At 38.4% G+C, this 15,146-nt stretch overlaps 1 protein-coding gene across 2 annotated transcripts in view; it reads right to left on the bottom strand.

Moving 5' to 3' along the window:
- The window catches only part of dysc (whirlin protein dyschronic), a 38,197-nt gene extending 26,124 nt beyond the window's left edge, over nucleotides 1–12,073 (bottom strand). For both annotated transcript variants that reach the window (XM_086834348.1, XM_086834347.1), the window contains exon 1: nucleotides 10,384–12,073. The gene's annotated coding sequence lies outside the window, so the exon portion shown is untranslated. The remainder of the gene's footprint in view (nucleotides 1–10,383) is intronic.
- Nucleotides 12,074–15,146: the final 3,073 nt, after the last annotated feature.

Raw genomic sequence — 15,146 nt, 5'->3', positions numbered from 1 at the left:
AAAAAGCTTTAATTTTAATTCGGAAACCTTTCCTATATTAGTTTTTATTAGGTTACTAAATCTGCATACTCAGTTTAAAATGTAAAAAAAATTAAAATTTTGATCAATTTTTGACAATTTCAACGGTCTAACTTACACCTTATAAAATTTTCAAAATTTTGAAAAAATTAAATTTTTATTGGATAAAGCTAGATTGACTCTGCTGTTGATGCTGATCAAGAATATATATGATTTATAGGGTCGGAAATGACTCCTTCACTCGTTGTAAGCTTCTGACTGCAATTTTAATACCCTGCATTGTTTTAAAATTAAAACAAACAAGATTTTTCAGTATTTTAAAGTTACTTAACTAAATCAAAATATTCGCTAAGGATACATTTCCAAAACTTCAGAGTTAAATTGAATTTAAAAACTAATTTAACACCTCACTTCGTGTGTGAAAATAAATCAAATTGAATGTGTATTCATTCCATTGTCAAAACCCATACAAGTTTCAAATTGAACTGAACAAATATATAAAATTGAGTAAGCTGGGGCCAAGGGCCGTAACTTTTTAACTGGCCGTCGAATTCAATTAAAAAAAAGTTGGCCATCGATTATGCCAATAAAAGAAGCATCAAAGCCATAAACGAAGTGCTGGCCGCTTAATCGAGTGCGAGAATAGCAAATAAGTTTCGAGTGCTCAAAGGACTCGAGTATGTGTGCGTGTTTTTTTTTATATTTTCTGTATGACTTTCTGGAGAGGTAATAGAGGTGTGTGCGTGTGTGTGTGCTTTGGGGAAAAGCAAGGGAAAGTGCACTTTCAACTAAGCGCTGGCGAAGAAGAACAAAGCGTCGGCCAATTTGGTTTGACGCTTAAGCGCACTTAGCGGTCGACCATTGGCAAACACAAACACAAACACAGACACGGCAATAGCAAACAGGACATGCCAAACACGAACACACACACACACAGAGAGACACTAGACACCTACACAGAGACATTTACCTACGTAATGGCTGGCAATTGTGCTTACGTCTAACAAGCAGCCAATAATGTCCTTTTTGATTTACCGATACACATTTGCATTTCTTTTTCACACACACACACACAACAAATTGGCAAGCAGACGCCATTACAAATGAGCCACACACACAACACACTCACACTCTCCTAGAGTCGCAGGACGAGGCAATGTATTTTGTATAAATATCAATAAGAAGCATCAGCAAGAAGCTTTCCCATATATAATATATACATATGACAATAAATTTCTCTGTTCTCTCTCTCTCTCTTTGTTTCCTTTCAACTTTTTTCCTCTATATTTTATTTTATTTTATTTTATTTATTCTTTTCCTTTTTGTTCTTGTTGCTGCCTTGGCTTTGTTAGAGAATAAACGGCAAAAACAGCATGCTCCAAACGTATTTACTCATGACCTTGCTAAAGCAAAGCCAGCAGCACTCGCACCCTGACACTCGCACACACACACACACACTGTCATACACACACACACACACACACACACAGAGGGACCGCACACCCCATACACACAACCGCACTTGCCGCCGCTTGGCGTTGGCGCTTTGTCACAAGGACATTTTTCATGTGCGCAATGTGACATTTTTCGGAATTTGTTAGTCTGACTCTGGTTTGTGCCAGTCGGAGACCGTTGAGAGTGCATAGATGCACTGTGGTTCGAAAACTATTTATTCGTTTCATATATTAAACGTTTTATTAAATTTGATTTCTTGCTTATTTAATTGTTTAATGCCAGATCCTTAGGATACTTATAGAATCATAGAATACTTCTTACAAAAAGTAGGTACAAATAGTAAGATTTTTGTATTTTACCAATTTTAATTACAAGCAGTAAGATTTATTTATGAAAAAATGTATTTCTCTTATAAATAGCAATAATTAATAAAGGTAAATAGATGAAAATACATAAAATAAATATTAAATGCCAAGAACAAGACATATTTATGTACGTTCTTGGGTGAGGTTAAAAAATAGAAATAGACTTTATTTTAGCTGAGATTGTTAATATTTATTCATGTTTTTGTTTTTGCTAAACTAATAAGTTCTAAATATTTCAGAATTGTTTAACCTTTTACTGGTTTACATCTAAATTAAATTGTTTCCAATCTATTTAAAATATTGAAGCTAAAATTAAGGATTAAAAGCAGCTAAAAACAATGGTGTTTGTTCTCAAAACTCTAGGGACTTAAATTCAGTAGAACTCAACCCACTGTGCAGGGTTCCTGTTCTCCTATTTTTTTGTCTGCTTCCAGCAGCTGGCGCTTTTTTTGTAACTGTAACTGTTTCGCTGTTGTCACTACCCGCCGCTCTTTGCCCCCTTTGCCCCCCTGCCTGGTACCCTGCCCCCTTGGCCACAGGCCCGACATACACTATGGTTTTTGCTGTTTGTTTGATTTGAAAATAAGTTTTGTATATTGTTCACTCCAGTTTTTATGGCACTCGAGCCTAGTCAGTTTGCATGTTGCATGTTTTAGCTGACTGTGTGTGCACAGAGAGAAAAATCACTACAGAATAATGACAACAATAATAATTATAAGTATTATTATCATTATCTGAAATCAAACAGAAATTTTGCTATAAAAAATGATCAAAAATACCTTTGTCTGTCAAATATTTAAATTGATCATTTAATCATTTATTCATAATATTATTTTTCCTGTGTAAAGTCCTGCAAACGCTTGTCTTGTAACGTCCTTTTTGGTCCAATGCACGGACTGCAATTGTCGCATTTGTTTGGTTTTTTGTTGTTTCAAGTTGTTTGCATTTTCAAAATAATTGCTGAGCACATTTCGATGTTTGAATATTTGCATGCCAAACACAAACACACACACTTGCACACCGACGTTCAAGGAGAAGGAGTGCGTGTGCCCTGAAATGTATGCTATGGAAAAGAATTTATTTCAACGGCGAAAACCCCTTTCGCCGTTCATTAATTATTAATGTTTAATATGCGACCGGCATTTAAGGTTCAGCTTTTCAAGTGCGCTTAATAGTTGCCAGAGGCATATTAAAACATTAACCAAAGCAGCAGAATTTCGCTGAGGCCCCGAGCATTCATCAACGTTTATCATCATCATCAGGAATGTCTCTACTCTGTTTTTTTTCGCTTTCACTTTTTTTGGCGGTAAATTTCTGGGGGAAGTAATTATGATAAATGCAGGATATATACGAGTGAGGACGACGTTTGCCTCAGCGGCATGTCGAACTTGTAACTGGGTTAATTGCGCGTAAATAAAAGGAAGGTAACACACACACACAGACACGAGAACATGTGTCTTGCCCATTTCCCGTTTCCGGTGCTGTCAATAAATCTTGAACGAGATCTTCGAGCAAAGACTTGAGTTACGTGACTTTTCCTTGTTTACTCAACGCCAAGACGCTCGCATGGAAATATGTGCATTTTCATTCATTATTCCAACAAAACTCAGACTCAGAGACTGAGAAACTTGGTAACTGAGAAACTGGTATTCTTATTAAGCTGGTGATAAGCCAGAAAATGCAACGTGCTGATAGCCAAATGAAGAGAAGGAAATATGAGAGATGAGAGATATGCTCTTGGGCAAAATACTGATGAATAATTTCATTAAAATGCGAGCGAATTCATATAAGCACATAAATAATAATTCCAATCTAAAATGAATTTGTACTATTTTATTAGCATTTCAACTTTTGTTTGCTTAATTGCATCCTTGTATCCTCGTATTTCAAATTTTGATACCAAAAAGGCAGCTTAAGTTGTGTCAAACCACAATTAAAATTTAATGAACAAATTCAAGTGTTTGGCTGCAATTACAAAATGGCTTCTTGACAGGCTTAAAGAGGCTTTAGGAAAAATCCTTAAAGTCTACATGCATTTAATGCTATTGAGGCCATAATCACGAATGTCTTGTTTTCAAGTAATTGCATAACCAGCGAGCAAAATTCAATTTCGCCTCTGGAGCATATTGATTACCCGCAGATGAAAGATAATCCAAGGACATCAGCCACTTGACTTCGAACAATGGCGCAGCTCCTTGGGCCAGGACACGGGCTACAGTGACGCGAACAAGGCTCGCACATACATAATGCAAAGTGCACATGTTCATGTATTAATCAGCTCGAGAATGTTGAGGCTCAATTACCGCGGGGCCTTTGGTTATTTGAGGACCTTGTTTATATATACATAGAGTATCGGGAATCAAGCTTAGATCAATAACAGCAATAGATGGGAGCCTAAAGCAAGGGAATTTACAAATTAGTTGCAAATATAGTGGAAGAAATCCAGCGCTGGCACTGAGTTTTGTAAGGTTTCTCTTTAAATTCAAGTTTTGTGATATTTTAAAGTATGTATTATAAATGTCCTTAAGTCCTACTTTCCTTTCACCATTTTTTTTTGTAAGTCTAAGAACCCGACACGTGTATAAAAATGTTAAATTCCACATACTTCTCCTGCTTCTTTTCTGGGGCTTTTTTAATTTTCTTGTGCCAACACATCGAGGGTGTGGTTCTTTCTTAAGAATATCTTTCTGAAGCGTCACGTAGACGGCGAAAAGAAAATCTGTTATAATAAGATATGCACAAATGCACATGCATAAGTTAGGAAAACCCCAAAAGAAAAAAGCGCCCCAAGAAGTACGAACCGAGGAAAAGGTACGACAAAACCAGACCCGAAAGAGGAACAAACCAAGTTGACTTACATGTCAACTATTGATTTTTTAATTAAATATTAATGAAGCACGAAGAACGGCAACAGCAGCAGCAAAAATGGCACAAAACACGCTCAACAGAAGCAAAAAAAAAAAAAAAAATAGAGGTGAAAAGTCGAGCAGGGAAGTGGAACGCCTTCAGGTATGCTACGAAAAAAACATGACACACAAAGAAGGGTAGCAGCAGGTGAGCTAGGCAGCGCACGGGTATACCAAATATACGAGCAAATTACGAATTTTTAATCACACGTCGCGTTTGTTATATAAGCGGGAATATCAGGGGTTCCCCCCACTAAAAACCCAAAAGGAAAGGAAAAAATGTATAACGTATAAAAAAAAGCGAACAGAAATCAAATAAAATAAATATGCAAAGCGTCGTCTCGCTGTCCCTCCAGCCAGCCCCCCTTTTTTCTCAACCATATTCCCCTATTTTGAGTAGGTCGTCTATGCACAGACACGCAACTACACAGAGAGAAAAGATAAGTAGTCTTTTTTTAAGAGATATAAATGAGTAGAACTGTATTTGGTGAGTCCTTTTATAGTCTTTCAAGTATAATTTTAATCCTTATTTCAATAAAAAACGAGTATTTTTTCCCTCTCGCTGTAAATGCATTCCCTTTGCAACTAAAATCCACATTCTTTATAATCCCACGCAGAAAAAGGAAATACAAAAAATTAAAAACTAAAAAACATACTTAGTTGAGGTTTTTGCCATGTGCAGAGGCACACAAAAAAAAATAAAGTAGGAAATGTGTGGAAATGTAAAAGGCAAATGAAACTAACTCGGAGGGGGGGGAGGAAAGGGTGTGTGTGTGTGTGTGTGTGTGTGCCAACGAGAGACAGGACAGCCAGGACAGGCTGGCATTTCCTACAAAACGCCGAGCAGCATTTTGTCCAGTCACGAAAAGTTTTGGTCTCCGGCGAACAAAAAATGAAACAAAAAAAAACAGGAGGAGCAGCAGGATATATAGACACACGTAGGACTACCTACACACTGCCACGGAATGGCGGGAGTTCAGTTTCAGGTTAGCAAAGAAGCACTCGAGTAGTCGACAAAGTCTCAAGTTGAATGAAGAACTCACGCAACTTGGCCAGCAAACACACACACACGCACAAGGACGAACACACACACACAGGCATAGACAGGCAAGAAGAGGTCCTGCAAACATGTTATGTCGGCCAGGAATTCTAGTTGTTTGCCTTGATGTCGTTTGCCCAGGCTAACGATGTTGCTGCGACTTCAAAATTTGGTGCATTTGAAAATTGAAATTTATGAGGGGAATTAATAATCATACAAATACAAGGATACCGAGATGCTGACAGTAAGGATCATACAGGTAACATGTCCTCTGACCTGGGCCAAGGCATTACCATACGATATATCTCAATTATGAATCAATTGAAGCCCCCCAGGCTTGTCATTCAGACTTTAAGTCTGGGTGGAAGCCTTCATTAATTTTCCCATAAATCTTCTTCTTTTTTGGGAATATTTCACATAATTCGGCTTGCCAAACTGCAGCTCATAAGCCGCTTAATTATTGTGTCAGCTAACTGAAAGTTAATAAACCACCCATTGTCATGAAAATAAAATCCAAAAATAAACTGCCAGACCAAATGGGGCCCAAGCCAAAATCAATAATAAATACATAAACAGGCCAACACACAATGGGGCCAAAAACACAGAGAAAGAGAGACACACACACACAGTGAAGACAATAACGCGATGAGCAATGGAATACTCTACAATATAAGAAGGAAAATAAAAGAATTTTCCTATAAGGAAAAGCTATAATAATACCATTAATAGAAGTTAGTTAAATTTTAATTATATTTATCTAAGAGATTCCTCTAAACTAAGTATACAAATTATCTCTTAAAATGTAGTAAAAACCCCGCAATGCAATAAATAATTCAGCATTTTATCAGAGTCATCATAATCGCTGAATTGCGTGGGATAGGACCCGCCACAAATAAGGATAATAAGCCAGCAATTAGTGTCACCGATAGACTTTGCTGAAGCCTCAAAGCGAAACATGGCCTAAAGCCAAAGGCAAGAAACCCATTTAAAGCAATTTTCCCGGGGTTTCTGAGCGTACGAGGAGCAATCCTAAAAAAAAAAGGTTAAGCGAGGCACTCGCACAGACGCAAATCTATTATCCTACATCCCTTGTAGGTTTCACGGCAGAAATTGAAAAAAAGAATAGAAAGAAAAGCAATAGAATATAGAAAGAAATGAGTGGAAATGGCAGAAAAGTTGCAAGGACAAATCGCAATTTCAGTTTTATGAATATTTTTCTATTTGCCTATGGAAAACTACAGCTGAATGGTGAACGCTTTATCAAGACCTCCTTTTCGGGCGCCAAGTCCTGCAATCAATTCAATGGCCAGGAGGCGGGAGGCGGGAGGCGGAAGGGGTGGTTGGGGGAAACTTTCTTAATACAAGATACTTAAAGGACTCGACGACGAAGTCCCCACATTCAATTGCCACCTCGTCGTGGCAGAAGGATATTCCATTTACAATGTGTGCGACGAGGCGGTGCCGTGCGTCCTGGCAAACTCAAACCAAAAGTCTTAAGTGAATTAAGAGGAAAACTTGCCACATTTCTAAGGACACCCGCCACACTCCCCCTCCGACCATCCCGTGCGTCCTCCATCAAGGTTAGCCCACTTAATGAGCTCTTGAAGTGTTCAAGTTTGAGTTTGCTAAATACCTACACATATATAGACATATATATATATACGAGAGCCTGAACAAAAAAAGGATTATTTGATATGGCAGCCCCCGCCTACCTCTTAACGATTTCCACCCAAAAAAACCGACTGACTGGACACCTGTGCGTGGCCCTACCTCCATCCTTCCTTCCTCTTGAGGCTCCTACAGCCAGGATTGATTGTTATGCCACCGAAAACTAAACGCAGGAAGGGCTCGGCTCGACTGGGTTTGCTTTAGTTTTGGTTTTTGGTTTTTTTGTGGCCACTTAATGATTGCCAGAAAGGAGCAGAAAAAACTGCGGTGCCTTTGGGGAATGTCAAGAGGAGGGGCGGCGGGTGTTGCCCACACCTTGACATAGCATAAAACAATTATTGGAATTTCTTTCTCTCACCTTTGCGGTCGATTGCGTCGTTGGGTTGGGCATTGGGCTCTGTTTATGATGGCAGTAATTAAAGTTTGCGGCCACGAACCGGAAGGAGTCGCGTAACCTCAAATCGATACCAGATGTATCAGCAATAAATTGGTTATTGATATACAACTTAAGTAACGACTTTAACTGGGGTTTTAGGTAATTATTTAAGGGTACTTTCTTAGGAGAAATTAGCTTTTACTATGTTCAAGTTAATTTTAAGTTAAGCATTTGGGAACTTGTTTTAAAAGCCACTCATATTCTTAGACGTGCTCCAAATAATATAAAAACTAAATCAACAAGAAGGAAACTAACTTCGGAAGGTCCAAGATTATATACCTTTGCAATTTGCAATTAAATTACAGGATCGAATCGCTTTCCTTGAATCGATTTTTATAGGCATTTTTATATGAACAGTTTTTCGGCAAATCAAAGCATTTATTTTAGTTTGGCAAGCTTTTCTATGCTAATTTTTATATGGCTAGCAACGATAATTTTTTGAACTTTTTCGTCTGTTGATGCTGATGAAAAATATTTATAGGGTTGCAAATGACTCCTTCACAACGTAACAAGCTTCTAACTAAAATTATAATACTCTTTACAAGATTAAAATAATATAATATTAAAAAGAACACTGCAAATAAGTTAATCCCTACACTTAATCCCTTTATTATAACTAAAATCGATTTAAATCGACACTCATACATTTACTATTTTATTAAATAATGAATTGCGGCTTTGACTTCATTATTTAATTATTAATCAGCTTAATAGCTTTCTATTTTCCTAATAATTTCGCAATTTTGCCGCTTAAAAACCAACCAACCCACCTTGACCCACAATTTTAACGCCACCTTATCGTTAGCCCCAACTATAACCATTATTAACGACATAGAGTCAACAAAAAAAAACAAAAAAATCGAGTGAGATATTAATAACCTAAAAAAAAACACATTCGTGGTTGACACTTGCCTGGGACATGGGCTAAGTAATAACTATTTAATGAGTTTGTGTCACAGCTCGGCGCTGTAAGGGAGAGCAAAGCTACTTGGCCATGAACCGACTGACTGCCAACTGCCGTCATCGGGAGAACATTTCCATCCACACTGACGACGGCATTTAATTAAAATTTGCGCCTAATTAATTGCCGAAAAGCGGAAGCGCCTGGCAGCCCGGACAGGACATTGGGGAGCAAAGGGAGACAATGCGGCGTATGAGTGATATTTGCCTATTTAGCACGTGCGCCGTTTTGTTTGATTGCCGCTCAGCATTCACACTAATTGAAAATGAAAATTTGATTTTTGGCATTTCTGCGGTCGACGTAGTATAATTTTTCCCGCTTGCATGATTGATTTTTACAGCAAAATTTCAACGAATTATTCATGAATTATTATTATTATTATTTCACCACCTCTCTCGCTCACTCTCTCACTCTTTGGATCGCCCCGAAAGTATGCAGCATTCTTTTTGCTGTCCGCTTAATTTTTCGGCACGCTGCCATCGTTTTTGCTTTGCATAATTGATGGCTGAGCTTTTAATTGAAACTGAGTTGTGGTTATTACGAGTGAAAGTGGAAAGTCGAACAGGGGGGAGGGGTGTTCGCGTAAAAATTTATGCAAATTAAGACTGCACCGAGGGCGTTCGCAATTAAAGGCAAATTGCAGCATGAAGAGCTGAGAAAAAGAATAAAAGTGCTGCAATTGAAGAGCATTTGAAGGGTGCAAGTGCCGAACCCTGCTTGAGATAGGGAAGAACCAAGGTGTGTCCTTGAAGGAGAGAATGGCTTTTGGGCAAGGATTTCATACTCAATTGAAGGAGAGGTACCTTAATTATTTGGAGAAACTAGAAGGAATTGTAGTAGTGGCAAAGCTTAAAATAGAAGTGACCAAGGAAGTGGAAGGATAGTTTCCTTATTGAGTTTTACTTATTGAAAAAAAATATTCCCTACATATTAAGGAACATAAAATTGTATTTTAAAATTAAAAAAAAATATTTGTCTTTGAAGACAAATATTTTGAATGTGAAACATCTCTGGCATATTTTAATTTCAAGCTTAAATATTTTTTAATACATTTTTTCAGGTAACAGGCTCTCCTTCAATTTAACAATTTATAACAATTCCAAAGAATTCCATAAATATTTTTGCAAATGATAGCAAATACTGAAGATCCACTCAATAATTTGGAAAAACTTGTTGCAAATATAAGCCAAACATTAAAGAGGGAAAGTTTTTAATCTATTCAGAGATTAATTCTTCCTGAAAACATTTCCCTCTCGCTAGAATTTTATTCCTATTTCTAAATGCACATTTTCCCTTTAGTACACATAATTATAAGAGTTAAAAATGAACAGGAATGAATATGTTATTCATTCCATTTCCCTGGTGACATATTCCCAACTTTTTTGCACACATCCAAGCACATTCAAACTTATCGCCCCATTCAAAACTCTAAACACAATGATTTATTATGCGAACATCACAAAGTCCTTTCACAGTTTTCTACATATTTGAGCCTTATCTGTTGTGTGTGTTCACTTTTCGGGTTGCATGCTCACCTGTTTGGAATTCTAAGGATACATTAAAACTGCCGTTTTGCTGGGGCCTCTCTGTCTCTCTGCCTGTGTGTGTATGAGTAGTAGTGGTGTGTGTTGCTGGTGGTGTGGCGGAGTCCGTGGCCAGTGTTTTGCTTGGAGGCTCCTATTGAATTGATTGCGACAGGACCGGACGCTTGTCCTGTCCGCAACACAGTTGTTGTCCCGCTGCCGCGCTTCCTGCGCCAGTCAGCTGATGCTGCTGCAGTTGCTGTTGCTGCTGCTGTTGCTGTTGCTACTTCTGCTGCTGCTTGTGGCATGCAAAAAGTTTTCCCTTTGAATTAGTTCCCAGCGCCGTTGTCCGCTTGTCCGTCTGTCCGTCCGTCTGTCACTTTATGCGCTTCCTGCCTCTCGATGCCGCCACGTTGTGGCGAGAGTGAAAGTATTTCCTCCTTTGTTGTACTTTATCGTGGTGAGTTCGCGAACAGGACGCTCTCTCCCCACTCTCTCTTTCTCTCAACCCAAGCTCGCTCTCTCTCTCTCGCTGTTAGAAGAGAGCTAAGCCCATTTTCTGGTTGAGTAAATTTTTGAAATATATTTTGCTTGAGATTCTGCAGAGTTATTTCAACACTTTTTTAACTTGTATTATTTATCCAAATATATGTGGGTATTTTTTGGTTTTTTTTTCGAGATAGAGCTGGGTATTACGGGGAGCTCTATTAGTTTATATCCCGACCGATTATATCCGATTCCGAATTTCGGACTGTCGACTCCGAACAATGCTCTGTCGTACGTGGCGTTGGATTTGACGTTTTGTGTAATTTAACCTTCTGCCCTACTCTTCTCGAATGCGTCATCGGGAATCGCGTAGAGTTGCGAGTTCTCGCGGAGTCGCTTATATTTATTTGCTTAATATTTTATTTGGCACCCACACTAGTACACATACTAGCACACACTCGCACACACGCACAGAAGCGCGCACGCACGCACATTTTGTTGCACATGTTTTTATTATTTTCGGTTTATTAACCATACGCCATGTTGTACGCGAGCCCAGAAGTGCCTCGGGCCTCGAACAGCGAGTCGAGAGCCTTGGCCAGAAGCCTTCAAGGTTATTATTTCCTTGATGTTTTCCTCGGAAAAGTTTCCCCCGTTGTTGTTGCCTTGCCTCTTTTCTGCTTAATATTTTCCTCTCTTTTTTAATTTTATTTTTTGTTGCTTTCTCTGCTAACAATTTAATGAAGAGGACTTCTTTGAGGCCCTATTTCGGCCTGGTCTTGGCTGTATCTACAGGCCCCGTGCATATTGGCCAAAAAAAAATAAGGAAAATTGAAATGAAAACGAAGAAACAGAATGTTGGAGGAGGAAAATCGTTTCACACATTACACACAACAACATGGAAGAGCCAGAGTGGCCCTGTCTCTCTCCTTCTTGCGCCTTAGGCTGCCCATAATTGGCGTTTTTCTTGAACTGGCATTTTCTTGTTTAAAACACTTTATTTGCTGGTTACTTTTGGTTTGGTTTAGTCGGATTAATCTGCGTTTATTTTAATGATTATCTCTTTCTTTTCCACGAAGCGCGATTTGGGCTGCGATTTGTATAATTTGTATTTTTTTTAGTTTCTCCTCCCTCGCTCTTAGCTTCTGTATTTTTCTATTATTTTTCAGCGGAGCTCCGCGTCCTGACCGTTTGGCTCCACTTCTCCGACGACTTTGGGGGCTTCGCTTTCGCAGAGGCCTCGGCCCAAAAGCTTTCCCCGATTTTGTAGGCTTCCACGCAGACACACAGAGAGAGAGAGAGTGAAATAGAGATTGAGAGCGAGCGAGCGCGAAGGCGAGAGCGGAATCCCCGCCGAGACTGACTGGCGACGTCCTGGCGAGCTTTGCACTCTCTGCCTCACAGGGACTACATGTGGAAAAATAATGTATTTTTAATTTTATGAAAATACTGAAGGAGAAATCTTTAAAAATATTCAAAACCTAATTTGTGGAATTTTAGTTTTTTAATTAATTTATAATCCTTGTAAACTTTGGCAGTTATTTCTTGATACATTTATTATAAAGTGTGATACATTTGAAAGCATTGAATACCTTTTCATTGGTAAATTATTTATTAAACACATAAATCTTACAATTTAAATACTCAATACTAAAATCTTTTAGTTTATTAATATCTTCACCATTTTTTTCCCAGTGCACTCTCTCTCTCTCTCTCTCCGTTTTCGTATCCTAGGCTTCTCTTGTTGGTATTGCACTCAAAGTTTGCGTTGTTTGGATTTTGTTATTTTAATGTTCACTGAGCAGTCCCTGAGCAGGTGGATGAGCGTGGCAAATCAGGGGTGTGTGGGGGTGAAGTGGAACTTGAGGGAACTTGTATTCTCAGTCTCGTTTCCCGTGTGCTTTTTGAGGATTTCTTTCGTGTAATTGTTTTCGTTACGTTTGTTACGTTTGTTATGGGCACCAGGTCCACATGCACCTAAAATGTAGACGTAATTGTGCACTTGGAGAATTTTTACCATGCAAGCCATGCAATTTCCTTCGTAAAATTAATAAATATTCATTAATTTTAAGAGTATTTTATTGAAGTATGACTCTTTAGCAAGTTCTAACTAGGGTTTTCTTGTTAGATTTTTGGTTTTAGGTTGATATTTAGGTATTAAATTAAAGATTATATGGTTATTTACTATATATGATAATATTATTATATTTTCCTACTGTAATACATTTAGTAAGCATTTTTATATTTAACAAATTTTTAGTAACCTTGAAACCTTAAAACGTTTAAATATTTCCATATTTTATGAGTTACCTTCATGTTTTTCCTTATTTTAAAATCAAAGAAAATATTTAAATAAGATAATAACGAAATACAATTGCTTTGTTTCCAATGGATAAATGAGGCTTTCGCCCAATTAAGTATCTGGGTGTAGCCATAAAAGCCATCCAACAAAACCCGCGCCCATCAAAAGCCTCCCCTGAAACCCCGCCACCCGCTCTCTCCCGAAATCCGCCCCCTATTCCCTATCTGCTCGGAAGCTTCTTTCTCACTCTTACCATTTTTCGCAATGAGAGAAAGGCAGCGAAAGCAACTCACTCAATAGTCCGAAAAGCGAATAGAAAGCCCATCCGCTGGGACCCCAAAAAGGACCAGGTAACGGTTGCAGAAAAGCTCTCTCTCTCTCTCTCGGAGTCCTCTCTTTTGTTATCTCTCTCTCTCCCACGCAGGAACTCAACACAGCTGGCAAAGGAAACGTCAAAATCGTGTGACAGCCAGCAGCTCTGCGGAGAAGAAGAAGAAGCTGGGAAAGCCAAGTTTATCAGGTAGCAGAGGGTCCTTTACTCTCGCTCTCTCTCTCTCTCTGTGTCTCTGGGGAAGCTGTGCCTGAGCCTGGCTGTTGGTGTGAGTGAGGGCACGACACGTTGTTGCATTCTCGCCTGCCACAGGAAAAGCGCTCAAAAAGAAAGCAACTGAAAATAACGGCTTGATTCCTTTACAGCTTGATGTTTTTATACGCTTGCTTTGAGTTTCCCCTAAAGTTTTCTCGCTTGCTGAAATATATTTCTATATAAAGGGGTTTTTTTATAGTTACACTGAATTGGGAAATTAATTAATCTGTAGTAATTAAATATTTTATAATTAAGATGGGTTTGGAACCCAAACTAAAGCTATCAATAATAATACACATTCCAATAAGAGAAATGAACAGGTTCTTGCAATATAACAAATTCCATTGCCTACTTTTATGGGCATATTAAATAAATTCGGAATCCCTAGAAATTTCTATGGAACAAGAGTATATAGATTAATGTCTAGGGTATTGAGGACATCGTGCATTGTTTTTCCCACATTTTCCTTTTGTATATTCTTTTTTTTTGTGGCTGCTTTTTGGTTCGAAGGTTTCGCGTGGTGTCGATGGAAATGTACACGTGCTATGTTCACTGGCATGCTGCTTTGGTCGAGGGAATCGTTAAGGACGAGGGTGTAGTCCTGGGAGGGGAGAGAGCTAGCAGGTTTGAGGCTCTGGAGAAGGCCACAACTAGACTGTCGTCACGATACTAGGGAGGGCATCCCCTCCCTTTTGCCTGGCACTTCCTTTGAGAACTTTCTAATTGAATTTCTTGTTTTGACCTGCAGTTGGTGACCCTGTCTTATCAATTTCACTCGTTAGGGTGAGTGTGAGTGTGTGTGTGTGTGTGTGTGTGTGTTTGTGGGTGGAATTATGTCATTCTGGCTGCGTCATTGTGTCTGCTGGAGGCTATTGATTATTCGTTGTCGGTTATGACGAAATGAGTTTGTACGCTAAAAACTACTTTCACCTTCTGCTTTTTTCCCCGCCAACGGTACTATGCAGAGAGAGAAAATGTTCTATTGATTAAGATAAGAGCTTATAAAAATGACTTTTAAAATGAGAATATATTTGGTGATTAAATATAATATAACTAAGTTGCTTAAGGAATTAAACAAATGTCTCTAAATGTATGAAATATAATATTGCTAATATTTAAATCATAATTTTGTATAATTTTTTAAATATTTTAGCACCTCTAGTGATTTCTGAAGAACTTCTTTATATTCTTATTACCTTTTTATAATAATAATATCATATCCTTCCAATTGATAATTGTTATTGTTTCGCTCTGTGTGCTCTTGACTTGCACAACTATGACGTCATTGTTAACCCCGGAGCTTTCACTACAAACTACAACATAGAATCCCCTACAACCGCTTCGCTCCCCCCTTTATCAGCACTCGACTCGACTTTGATGTAGCCAAACACCCAACACCCC

Source organism: Drosophila serrata, unplaced genomic scaffold (genome assembly GCF_035046125.1).
Source record: "Drosophila serrata isolate PLE 108 unplaced genomic scaffold, ASM3504612v1 contig_272, whole genome shotgun sequence".
NCBI lineage: Eukaryota > Metazoa > Arthropoda > Insecta > Diptera > Drosophilidae > Drosophila > Drosophila serrata.
The sequence above is the reverse complement of the archived record's forward strand: the minus strand, read 5'-3'. Positions and strand labels throughout refer to the sequence as shown.